Below are 12,697 nucleotides of genomic sequence, written 5' to 3'. Positions count from 1 at the left end.
CGAGTTGCACACGACTACCCACACAACACTCAGCCCACACCTCTCCCTCCCAAGTTGCATACGACTACCTACACAACACTCAGCCCACACCTCTCCCTCCCAAGTTGCATACGACTACCCACACAACACTCAGCCCACACCTCTCCCTCCCAAGTTGCACACGACTACCCACACAACACTCAGCCCACACCTCTCCCTCCCAAGTTGCATACGACTACCCACACAACACTCAGCCCACACCTCTCCCTCCCGACTCTAGGTATGCCAACGCATCTCAGGGTTCATCTTGTGTCCTGTGCTTGTCAGATTGTGATTCATGTGGCTGTGAGCGACGGATGATCCTAACCTGAGAAGGAAACTCTTATAAGAACGCGTCCATACTGGCGCCTCTACTGCCCCCTCCCTCTCTCTCCTAAGCCTCTCTTCTAAACCTCTCGCTCGTCTGTTCCCCCCAAAAAAATATGCGTAACTGTTGATAAACATAACATGGAACACGACAGATTACAGAGGAAAACTTGTAAGATTTAGCAACGTAACGAGCGGGGGACACACGTGACATCAGCACCTTGACCTGTACCTACGTAGGTACGTACACCTGGTGTACCAGCCAACCACTCAGCTCTGACAGTTAACCAAAAACTAAACAAAAACAAAAAAAGAATAATGAAAACACTCGAGTGAAATGACCTGCTTTTTGAAGGAAGTGAAAAAGTGGTTGAGCAGGAATCCTTCGCCGGTTATGACCCTCAACCCTTGAGCACTAGAATATGACCCTTAACCATGAGGGTACGACCCTTGACTTGGGCGATACGACCCATGCAAGGGTCATATCATTATGCACGTGTTGTACAGCCGTGCTCAATGGTCGTACAGGCGTGCTCAATGGTCGCACAGCTGTGCTCAGTGGTCGTACAGCCGTGCTCCGTTGTCGTACAGTCCTACTCCGTGGTCGTACAGGCGTGCTCAGTGGTCGTACAGCCGTGTTCAAGGTATAAGTGATGACTGCAGGAGGCCAGGAACCTCATCTACATGAAACATCAGCATGTAAGATGACTCAGCAAACTGAAGGTCCTTAAGGCAGATCAACTTGTCCATTGCGTCTTGTAATTCGGAGAGTCATGTAACCCCGCCTGCCTGGGGCTGCTAATCCACCAAGTCCTCCCTTCCGGCCGGCCGCGACAAGGGTCATGTGTGACGTCCATGTCATGGTTTCCGCCTTAATGACCATCAAGTAGCGGACTCCAATGATTCTAACTGCATAAGCGGAGGAAGGCTGGCTGGCCGGGGTCACTAAGGCCGTCAGTGTCCAGCAAGAGCCGTCCTGTCTGCAACATTATCTTCACATGTTATGACGACCAACACCCTCACTACTGTGTTCTACACCTTCACTGTGTATGTGTGGGGGGCTACACCCTCACTATGTGTGTGCGTGGGTCTACACCCTCAGTGTGTGTGTGTGGAGGGGCTACACCCTAACTGCGTGTGTGTGGGGGCTATATCCTCATTGCGTTGGGGGGCTACACCCTCACTGTGTGTCTGTGTGTGTGTGTGTGTGTGTGAGTAGGGGGGGGGACGAGGCCATTCTTCGATTGCCTTTGACGCTAATTCGTTGAGGTATAGTTATTAATATTATTATCATTATCAATTTCGAATATTCACTTTCATATTAACAATCTATCTATTAAGAATATATGGTGTGGGAGGCAAGTTGTTAGAAGCAGTGAAAAGTTTTTATCGAGGATGTAAGGCATGTGTACGTGTAGGAAGAGAGGAAAGTGATTGGTTCTCAGTGAATGTAGGTTTGCGGCAGGGGTGTGTGATGTCTCCATGGTTGTTTAATTTGTTTATGGATGGGGTTGTTAGGGAGGTAAATGCAAGAGTCTTGGAAAGAGGGGCAAGTATGAAGTCTGTTGGGGATGAGAGAGCTTGGGAAGTGAGTCAGTTGTTGTTCGCTGATGATACAGCGCTGGTGGCTGATGCATGTGAGAAACTGCAGAAGCTGGTGACTGAGTTTGGTAAAGTGTGTGGAAGAAGAAAGTTAAGAGTAAATGTGAATAAGAGCAAGGTTATTAGGTACAGTAGGGTTGAGGGTCAAGTCAATTGGGAGGTGAGTTTGAATGGAGAAAAACTGGAGGAAGTGAAGTGTTTTAGATATCTGGGAGTGGATCTGTCAGCGGATGGAACCATGGAAGCGGAAGTGGATCATAGGGTGGGGGAGGGGGCGAAAATTTTGGGAGCCTTGAAAAATGTGTGGAAGTCGAGAACATTATCTCGGAAAGCAAAAATGGGTATGTCTGAAGGAATAGTGGTTCCAACAATGTTGTATGGTTGCGAGGCGTGGGCTATGGATAGAGTTGTGCGCAGGAGGATGGATGTGCTGGAAATGAGATGTTTGAGGACAATGTGTGGTGTGAGGTGGTTTGATCGAGTAAGTAACGTAAGGGTAAGAGAGATGTGTGGAAATAAAAAGAGCGTGGTTGAGAGAGCAGAAGAGGGTGTTTTGAAATGGTTTGGGCACATGGAGAGAATGAGTGAGGAAAGATTGACCAAGAGGATATATGTGTCGGAGGTGGAGGGAACAAGGAGAAGAGGGAGACCAAATTGGAGGTGGAAAGATGGAGTGAAAAAGATTTTGTGTGATCGGGGCCTGAACATGCAGGAGGGTGAAAGGAGGGCAAGGAATAGAGTGAATTGGAGCGATGTGGTATACAGGGGTTGACGTGCTGTCAGTGGATTGAATCAAGGCATGTGAAGCGTCTGGGGTAAACCATGGAAAGCTGTGTAGGTATGTATATTTGCGTGTGTGGACGTGTGTATGTACATGTGTATGGGGGGGGAGGTTGGGCCATTTCTTTCGTCTGTTTCCTTGCGCTACCTCGCAAACGCGGGAGACAGCGACAAAGTATAAAAAAAAAAAAAAAAAAAAAAATATATATATATAGTATAAATGGAGACAGTTATGTGAGTCATGGAGTCGATCTCGTCTCCCAGCGGCCATGAGTTCGAATCTCATAAGATGGTGGCTTGAGCCAGCTTGTAACCTCGGCCATTATTAACCCGTGGTCGGGGATCTGTCCTGCAGACACCAGTAACCACACGTCGCCAAACTGAATATTACGATTTTGTTGCTGATTTTTTTCGTCACTTGCCCACCAGGAGGCAACCATCACATCTCAGGCTAGTGTTCCCCGCTATCCTGCGTCTGTGTGGGCACCACGCATCACGTTATGCTAATCAGATAATAAGAGCTTTTACGGCGGCGCATCTTCAAGGGCTGGAGTACCGGCGGGCCAGACCAAGACGATATACGGTCATCCACAGATAACTGATCCTGATGGTGAAGCTGTAGCACTCCTCCTTGAACCAGCTGTGTCCCGGGTGGCCGTCAGGCACCAGCTGTGTGTCCTAGGCGGCTGTTATTGTACCAGCTGAATGTCTCGGGACCAGCTGTGTGTCCCTGAACAGTGGAACATGTCTGGTTAGTTCTAAAGACCAGAGACATTACGCTGCTGTCCTCACCCTCCTCAGTCCCTCCCTCCTACACACACACACACACACACCCAGCCAGCCCTTAATTCATCATCCCCCCCCCCCAACCCGCCTCACACACACACACACACACACACACACACACACACACACACACACACACACACACACATACACACACCCTCCCTCTCTCCCTTTTACCTAACAGTCATAATTGATCATCTCAAACACACCTCATCTTGTCTACGATGACTTTATGATCTTTCTTAATACGTCCTTAAATGACAAGAACAAATTCTTTCTCAGAGGAGTCAAGTAAGGTAGAGCGTTCTGACGCCCAGCCAGTAGACATCATCACTTCATTCTGGAACGACTGATCACGAGCGTTACCACTCCACGTGCTGAGCATCATTACCAGCACTCGACTACGTGAGGCAAGGTACAGAGGTGGGCTGATGGCCTCAGGTATGCAGTACAGAGCATGAGTCACTTCGATGTTGAGAGTCTGACGCCTCAACCGGGCGCCAGTGCTGAAGCCGACACCCCACCACCGACACACAACACCCAGCACTGATCTCCTCGTTCACCCTCTAATTTACCGGACGTTGGCACCTCGGGATCGATAACCCCGGTTAAGGCTATCGAATCCCGCCCACTACAGACTTTTTAAGGCGTCTAAACATCCTCTGTGCGTTTATATTAGGCCACTTACGAGCAAGGATCCTGCACGGACGGGATGACGGCTGGCCGCCCAACTGTGATTTCGGCGCCAAGGTTATACTGCTCACATTCTGATCAGCTCTGAGCTTACGCACGTCGGCGTACTCTTACAACAAAGGAGAGAGAGAGAGAGAGAGAGAGAGAGAGAGAGAGAGAGAGAGAGAGAGAGAGAGAGGTGCTAGGATGTGCGCTCCCCTACTGTAAACATCCACAGAACACGGCCGTCATAAGAGCCAACTTCCTCATTTAAGGATGGTGGGCAGCAACAGCAGGTGGGGGCCAGTCCGCCCCGCCACACCCACACAGGCATCTGCTCCTCTCTCATCCCGGGCTACATGTTGCCTCTCTTGAGAGTATCATACAGTGATGATAATGTCTTCACTCAGTGTTCCACGTCTTAATAAACCTGTGTATGTTTTCTATGGTAATCCCCACCCACCTACCCCCAGCATGAGGGTACGATCCTTGCATACGACGTACGTCCTTTCGTCTGATCCTTAATAATAATAATCACATCAGAGGCAAAGCTAATGTACCCAAGAATTATTCCGTCGTGCTCAAATGTCGTACGGTCAGGATCATCGTACGGTCGTGCTCAAGGATCGTACGGTCGTGCTTAACGAGTCAAGTAATGTCTTCACGGCTTAGAGTATGGTAGTACCAAGTACTAACACGACTACACATTATGTTTTATGGATCTAACACTAGAAAATACTTTGCCATCCAACTTCTCATTCATAACAATCGTACCCACGATCCATCGTACACTACACACAGACGAACACGTCGCCAGGACCAGGACCAACGCTACGAAACTACAACGAAATGTGAGGAGAAAGACGGACGGCAGGAAACTGGACGGAACCTCATACAGCCCTCATGAAAGAGACCACTCACTGTTGTTCACCCTGACAACCATTCTGGCCCGCTCTACACACTCAGAATGACCGCTGACAACCACTCAGAATGACCGGTCTCAACCACTCAGAATGACCGCTGACAACCACTCAGAATGACCCTGTCAACCACTCAGAATGACCACTGACAACCACTCAGAATGACCGGTCTCAACCACTCAGAATGACTGCTGACAACCACTCAGAATGACCACTGACAACCACTCAGAATGACCACTGACAACCACTCAGAATGACCGCTGACAACCACTCAGAATGACCGCTGACAACCACTCAGAATGACTGCTGACAACCACTCAGAATGACCGCTGACAACCACTCAGAATGACTGCTGACAACCACTCAGAATGACCGCTGACAACCACTCAGAATGACCACTGACAACCACTCAGAATGACCACTGACAACCACTCAGAATGACCACTGACAACCACTCAGAATGACCGCTGACAACCACTCAGAATGACCGCTGACAACCACTCAGAATGACCGCTGACAACCACTCAGAATGACCTGCTGACAACCACTCAGAATGACCGCTGACAACCACTCAGAATGACCGCTGACAACCACTCAGAATGACCGCTGACAACCACTCAGAATGACCGCTGACAACCACTCAGAATGACCTGCTGACAACCACTCAGAATGACCGCTGACAACCACTCAGAATGACCACTGACAACCACTCAGAATGACCACTGACAACCACTCAGAATGACACTGACAACCACTCAGAATGACCACTGACAACCACTCAGAATGACTGCTGACAACCACTCAGAATGACTGCTGACAACCACTCAGAATGACCGCTGACAACCACTCAGAATGACCGCTGACAACCACTCAGAATGACCGCTGACAACCACTCAGAATGACTGCTGACAACCACTCAGAATCACTGCTGACAACCACTCAGAATCACTGCTGACAACCACTCAGAATCACTGCTGACAACCACGGCCCACTTTAAAACTATATATGATAGACATTCCTGACCTCCACGTTAGGACTAACATGAAGATCCTCTTAGCAAAACTGTATTAGAGAGAGAGAGAGAGAGAGAGAGAGAGAGAGAGAGAGAGAGAGAGAGAGAGAGAGAGAGAGAGAGAGAGAGAATATCTTAACTGGTACACCTCAAGCTTCTTCAGAACCTGTCAGTCTTTAATATCGTTTATATATTGTGTCTGCCATTCCCAACATCCTGTGCTATACAGACAAACCTGCACTTTACGTGTTCCCAAACACTTTCACAAACCAGACAACACCGCACTCGGGCTACGACGCCTTGAAATAAGCCGAAATGCATTTTACATCAGACTCTGGCGAAGCGAGAAGAAATGTCAAGATGCATTTAGCATTGTGATGATTTGAATGGACTTGGATGGTAAAGCCGCTATGCTCTTTGCATCTTGAGGTCGATGGATTTGAGAACTGTAACAACATTCTTTTCCTACAGTGACGTAGCGCAGCGTCTTGACACAATAAGTTGAAAGCTGTGAACCAAATCAAATATGGCATAAAAGGCCTCTGCTACAAGCTACGAGTTAACTGGCTACAAGGGGCGACAAGTTACCTACCACCAGCACTTAAGAAACCCTTTAAGAACGGTCGTACGATCCTTGAGCACGGTTGTACGACCCTTGATCACGGCTGTACGATCCTTGATCACGGCTGTACGATCCTTGATCACGGCTGTGCGACCGTTGATCACGGTTGTACAACCCTGAGCACAACAGAACGATCCTTGAACACGGTATGACCCGTGAGTACAACGATACGACCCTCGGGTATGATGGCGTGACCTTTGATCTGGCCGTTGACCCAAGCGTCGTAACGTCGTCCTCAAATCTCATACCATCGTCGCGGAACACCACATCATAGATAGCTCAGAGAAGCGGCAGTCTTTCTTGTCTGGTATTCAGACTTAGTGAGCAGCTGTTACTTCTGACATCTGTCTTTAAATAAGATTTCATTTGCAAGACTTTTATGAAACTTTAAAACAGGAAAACTGTTAAGCTTTTCACAGAACAGAGAAGAATTACAACGAACTTCTTTTCAGCGTTTTCTGTTTGCAATCATTTTCGAAAAGAAAAATATAATAAACACAACATAAATGTCTGGTCCATATCATACAGTGTCATTTACCCTTTATACACACACCAGCTTAGTTTTCAAACTAAGTTCAGGTTCGGCCAGACCAACAAGTTTGCCAAGCATATCTCAAGAGTTGAAAAACAAAGACAAATATTCTAACATGGTATTCAAGAGCATTCGTCCACTTGATCCCACTAACCAGTGCAAGAACACGACTGTATCTGTGTCACTGTCAGCCACAAGAACACAGTACTAACTTGTTCAACTGGTTTACACGTTGGCCAGTTCACTTACGAAGAGATACATATGATAACCTGACAGGTCATGACAAACTGGCTGACCAGGTACCATTCACACAATACCAACACTTGGTTTCTTTACTCACATCGCTGTACATTGTGGTGTCAAGATCTTACCTACATAAGAATATAAAACTGGTAACGTACTCTAAATATCTGAAAAGATTATATCTCTTATTTCTGCACTAATTAGTAATGCTGTCATCCTTAATGAAGTTTATCCTACACGAAGATCTCATCAAGCAAAGAAAATCTTATAACACTCAAGAGTGAAATTAAAATGTGAATAAGTTATAACCTACATCAACTAATGCATCTGGCAACTACCTTAATAGAAAACGGTTTCAATTTCATTTCAAAAGTTTATTAAGAGAAAATGGAATAAAACCATACACGTTGAGGTGAGTTGAGATGACTGTCTTACTTACGGTTGATGCCTGACCTTCAGGTAATGTATAGAGTAAACAAACAAGTTGTCAATGTATGGCGAGGATTTCTTGCACTGTACGAGGAGGCACTTCTACACTCGGGAGACCCCATTCTGTGTGTGTGTGTGTGTGTGTGTGTGTGTGTGTACCTCTCTGTATGGGTCTACCACTTTGCTGGAAGGGTTGAATTAGTTACCACGTCCACCAGACATAAACTCACGACCTCAGTTCAGGTGAGGAGGCTGCCACCACACTCACCAGGTGGCACGGTGTAGCGGGTGTCAGTATGAGGGAGATGCGCGGGCTCTCCTCCCTCACCGGTGGAGGGCTGTCATGTGTAGTGGTCATCCAACGCGCTACATCTACCTGTGCTGGACATACGACCATCTACCATGCATCATCAAGCCAGAGACGACCTGACCTGACCTGACCACACGGCAGTTCTCTCTTACCCCCAGCATTACTGCCTGACACTGTAGGGTACAACCCAGCTACGTGCAGTGGCTCATCATAACAATGCCACAAGAACGGCGTAAACACAAAACATCGAAATGACGCAACTCACACGAGAGAGTGATTTTCTGTCGCCTCCTGAGTCATACGAGCAACCACGTCCAGCCGTGTTCAGAGCGTCTCTCCACGAGTGACTGAGGCATTGTGGTCTCGTTCTGCCCGAGTTACCACACCTCCAGCTCTGAACTCTTTTATTCTGGGGCGAGCGGCAACACGCTGGGCTGACGGGATTAACAGAATAAAGGTGAAGCAGGAAAGAAAATAATCGTCGCGTCTGTTAAGCGTCCATGTATGTACCTGCGAGCATTTACATTCTGCCGACTGACACAACAAACTAGTAACGCTCTGCGAATACAAGTAAGACTGATGAATCGTGTGACTTACATGTTGTTGTGTGTTGTATGCAACACTAGGAGAGTGTTCGTTCATGGCCTGACTCTAGCAATCCACGCATGTAAAAGGTAGAAAGAAAAGACAGCATACTGGGCTAGGGAGAGGAAGTTGGTAGGCAGCGTAATGCTTGGCTCACTGCGCCACCGGCACTAACCCTCCCGATACCCCAGGCGGTAGTACTTCCCTAGGCTTGCTTGCCACCCTCCAGGTGGTGTGGGGTGAGTGGAGGATGGAACGGCTGGTGTGGACAATGGCAGCAACTGAGCGTATGGAGGAGGGCCAGGGAAGAAGACCGGCAGAGCAGAGTGAGGACTACATGGTTGGGTAAACCTAGCACAGTGTGGGAAGGGAAGAGTGCAGCCTGGGGGAAGAAACTGGGGAGCTAGCTGTACGGAGGTGGGGTCGGGGTGACAACAGAGGGTTGGGGGGGAGGCGGTCCAAGAATCACGTGACCCTGTGTTGGTCACGTGTCTGCCGCTGCCAACAATGATCTGTCATCTTGGCTGAGTCACACGCATCACACCCAAGCAACACCCCGGCCTGCTTCCAGCCTTGACCCAGGAGGAGAACCATGGCTCGTGCACTCCGGCTCATCGGCATCAGCAACCGTACAAGGTGCTCCAGAAATACGTCACTGACAGTCAAGTGTTTGAATTCACAACCACAAAATATATGTAGTCATGCACCACAAAATATACGGGGGCCTCCCAAGAATGAAGCACCTAAAACCCAGGCTTAAGTCCTCGAAATGCAGTGCATGGCTGAGCCCAGTCACGGTCACAGGACGGCGGACGAAGCCCCTGGGGTGAGCCCACGACAGGCCTTAACATCCCCGGCCGAGTGTGGATAACCTCAGTGCAGGTGTAGGTAGGCTGGCTGGCTACGCGTCCACAGCCTCGGAGTCATAAGATTAAACACGTCAGGACCAGGAACGAAAATAGACACAGAAAATGAAACTCACGATGGTTGACACTGGAAGTGTTCTAGATGGGCGGACAGAGGTGGGTGGATATTATGCTAAAACAAACTTAAATGGAATGAATATTTCTGAGACGCCCTGAAGCTTAGCATGAGTCTACTGGCTCCTAGCAAATGACACATGTCGGCTCTGGTGAAGCAGACAGCGTACAATCAAAGCCTGACAACTGTACATGGACGTACAAGATCAAACATCGACAAGAAGTCGTTATTCTGATGATGTTTCAGGCTAGGGAGAATATATAATCCACCTGGTACGTCAATGATGAAGATAACTTACATAGAAATAAATAAGAAACATCTACGGCAAACTGTTTGCTACACAGGAAAAAATCATGCTTTGCCTTGATGTCATTTTAATCATCGTATTTCATTTTCCTGTTCATATATGTATATATATATATATATATATATATATATATATATATATATATATATATATATATATATATATATATAATCTCTACCCTGTGCACACCTTTCATCCCTCTGCATGCTCTGGCCTCGACCACTCAAAATATTTTTTAATCCACCCTCCATCTCCAATCTGGTTTACCCTTTCTCCCTGCTCCCTGCGCCTCTGACACATATCCTTTTTATCAACCCCTCCTCACTCATTTCTCTCCATATATATATATATATACATATATATATATATATATATATATATATATATATATATATATATATATATATATATATATATATATATATGCTACCTGTTTCTCACGCAAGCAGGGGAGCATTACGAAGGAGCTTCACGAACTTAAACCCTCGCTTGGCTCCTTCATCTATTGCTTCCTTTGGATACAAATACAAGAGGGGAGGATTTCCAGCCCCAGCTCCCATACTTATCACCTAATCTAAACCCCTTCCCCAAGCTCGGTAAGTATATTACAACGTAAACTAATGAGAGTCTGATTACTCACATACTTTCTTCTGCCATAACCTCACCTATCTTATAAGAATTGTTGCAGCGATATAATTCCATATTTAGAATAATGGGACTTACCCACGTCACACTGGGTTACCATATCAAAGGTCCAAATACTGAAACACCGCAGTACCTGATGTGTGTGGAGTTGCAAGCAAACGACTCGTTAAACAAAATCTGTGAGAACAACGGGAACAACGAGAGAACCAGCTGAACTAATCAGACTACAGAGGCCGTATGATCTTGGTGTTGACGATGAACACAAAGAACAACGTTGGTGTCTGTCATCATCTCTGATCTGGAGACAACTTCAGTGTGGCTGGAAGACATCGTCGTCCGCGCTGCTGTCACAATACATTCCAGAAAAATGTCATAAAGACAATTCTTTCATTTATCTTATTCTAACAATGAAATGCCCTAATACTATACCTACATATGGTCTAACATGCAGACAATAATGTCCAGACTTCACGATATTTGTGTCACATCTCTGCGATGACTGGCAAGTACTAAGAAGAAACGTACTTCCATTGTACAGTTCAATGTAGTTTCGTTACGTTCATCACACAATGGGAATACAGTTGTTTTGTCTTCATTTTTATTCTGTTCTTACCATTATTCCTTATGTTTCAACAACGTTCACCATTATTTCTGCCGATTACAATATCAAAGAAGTACCTTCATGATTTACAAAATATCTCGCATATAACTGTAATTTCTAAAGATTGGATAGAATACTGAAATGCGTGCTAGTAACAGCCAAAAGATGCATGTATCATAATGTGAACTATCTGTAAGTATTATATATATATATATATATATATATATATATATATATATATATATATATATATATATTTTTTTTTTTTTTTTTTTTTTTATACTTTGTCGCTGTCTCCCGCGTTTGCGAGGTAGCGCAAGGAAACAGACGAAAGAAATGGCCCAACCCCCCCCCCCATACACATGTACATACACACGTCCACACACGCAAATATACATACCTACACAGCTTTCCATGGTTTACCCCAGACGCTTCACATGCCTTGATTCAATCCACTGACAGCACGTCAACCCCTGTATACCACATCGCTCCAATTCACTCTATTCCTTGCCCTCCTTTCACCCTCCTGCATGTTCAGGCCCCGATCACACAAAATCTTTTTCACTCCATCTTTCCACCTCCAATTTGGTCTCCCTCTTCTCCTCGTTCCCTCCACCTCCGACACATATATCCTCTTGGTCAATCTTTCCTCACTCATTCTCTCCATGTGCCCAAACCATTTCAAAACACCCTCTTCTGCTCTCTCAACCACGCTCTTTTTATTTCCACACATCTCTCTTACCCTTACGTTACTTACTCGATCAAACCACCTCACACCACACATTTTCCTCAAACATCTCATTTCCAGCACATCCATCCTCCTGCGCACATCTCTATCCATAGCCCACGCCTCGCAACCATACAACATTGTTGGTACCACTATTCCTTCAAACATACCCATTTTTGCTTTCCGAGATAATGTTCTCGACTTCCACACATTTTTCAAGGCTCCCAAAATTTTCGCCCCCTCCCCCACCCTATGATCCACTTCCGCTTCCATGGTTCCATCCGCTGACAGATCCACTCCCAGATATCTAAAACACTTCACTTCCTCCAGTTTTTCTCCATTCAAACTCACCTCCCAATTGACTTGACCCTCACCCCTACTGTACCTAATAACCTTGCTCTTATTCACATTTACTCTTAACTTTCTTCTTCCACACACTTTACCAAACTCAGTCACCAGCTTCTGCAGTTTCTCACATGAATCAGCCACCAGCGCTGTATCATCAGCGAACAACAACTGACTCACTTCCCAAGCTCTCTCATCCCCAACAGACTTCATACTTGCCCCTCTTTCCAAAACTCTTGCATTTACCTCCCTA

At 46.4% G+C, this 12,697-nt stretch overlaps 1 protein-coding gene across 1 annotated transcript in view; it reads right to left on the bottom strand.

The window, feature by feature from the left end:
* GEFmeso (Guanine nucleotide exchange factor in mesoderm) overlaps nt 1–12,697 on the bottom strand; it is a 360,741-nt gene that overhangs the window by 346,954 nt on the left and 1,090 nt on the right. The gene's annotated exons all lie outside the window — the stretch shown is intronic.

This window comes from Panulirus ornatus, chromosome 11 (assembly GCF_036320965.1).
Source record: "Panulirus ornatus isolate Po-2019 chromosome 11, ASM3632096v1, whole genome shotgun sequence".
Classification (NCBI taxonomy): domain Eukaryota; kingdom Metazoa; phylum Arthropoda; class Malacostraca; order Decapoda; family Palinuridae; genus Panulirus; species Panulirus ornatus.
Note: the sequence above shows the minus strand (reverse complement) of the source record. Positions and strands in the feature narration are given on the sequence as shown.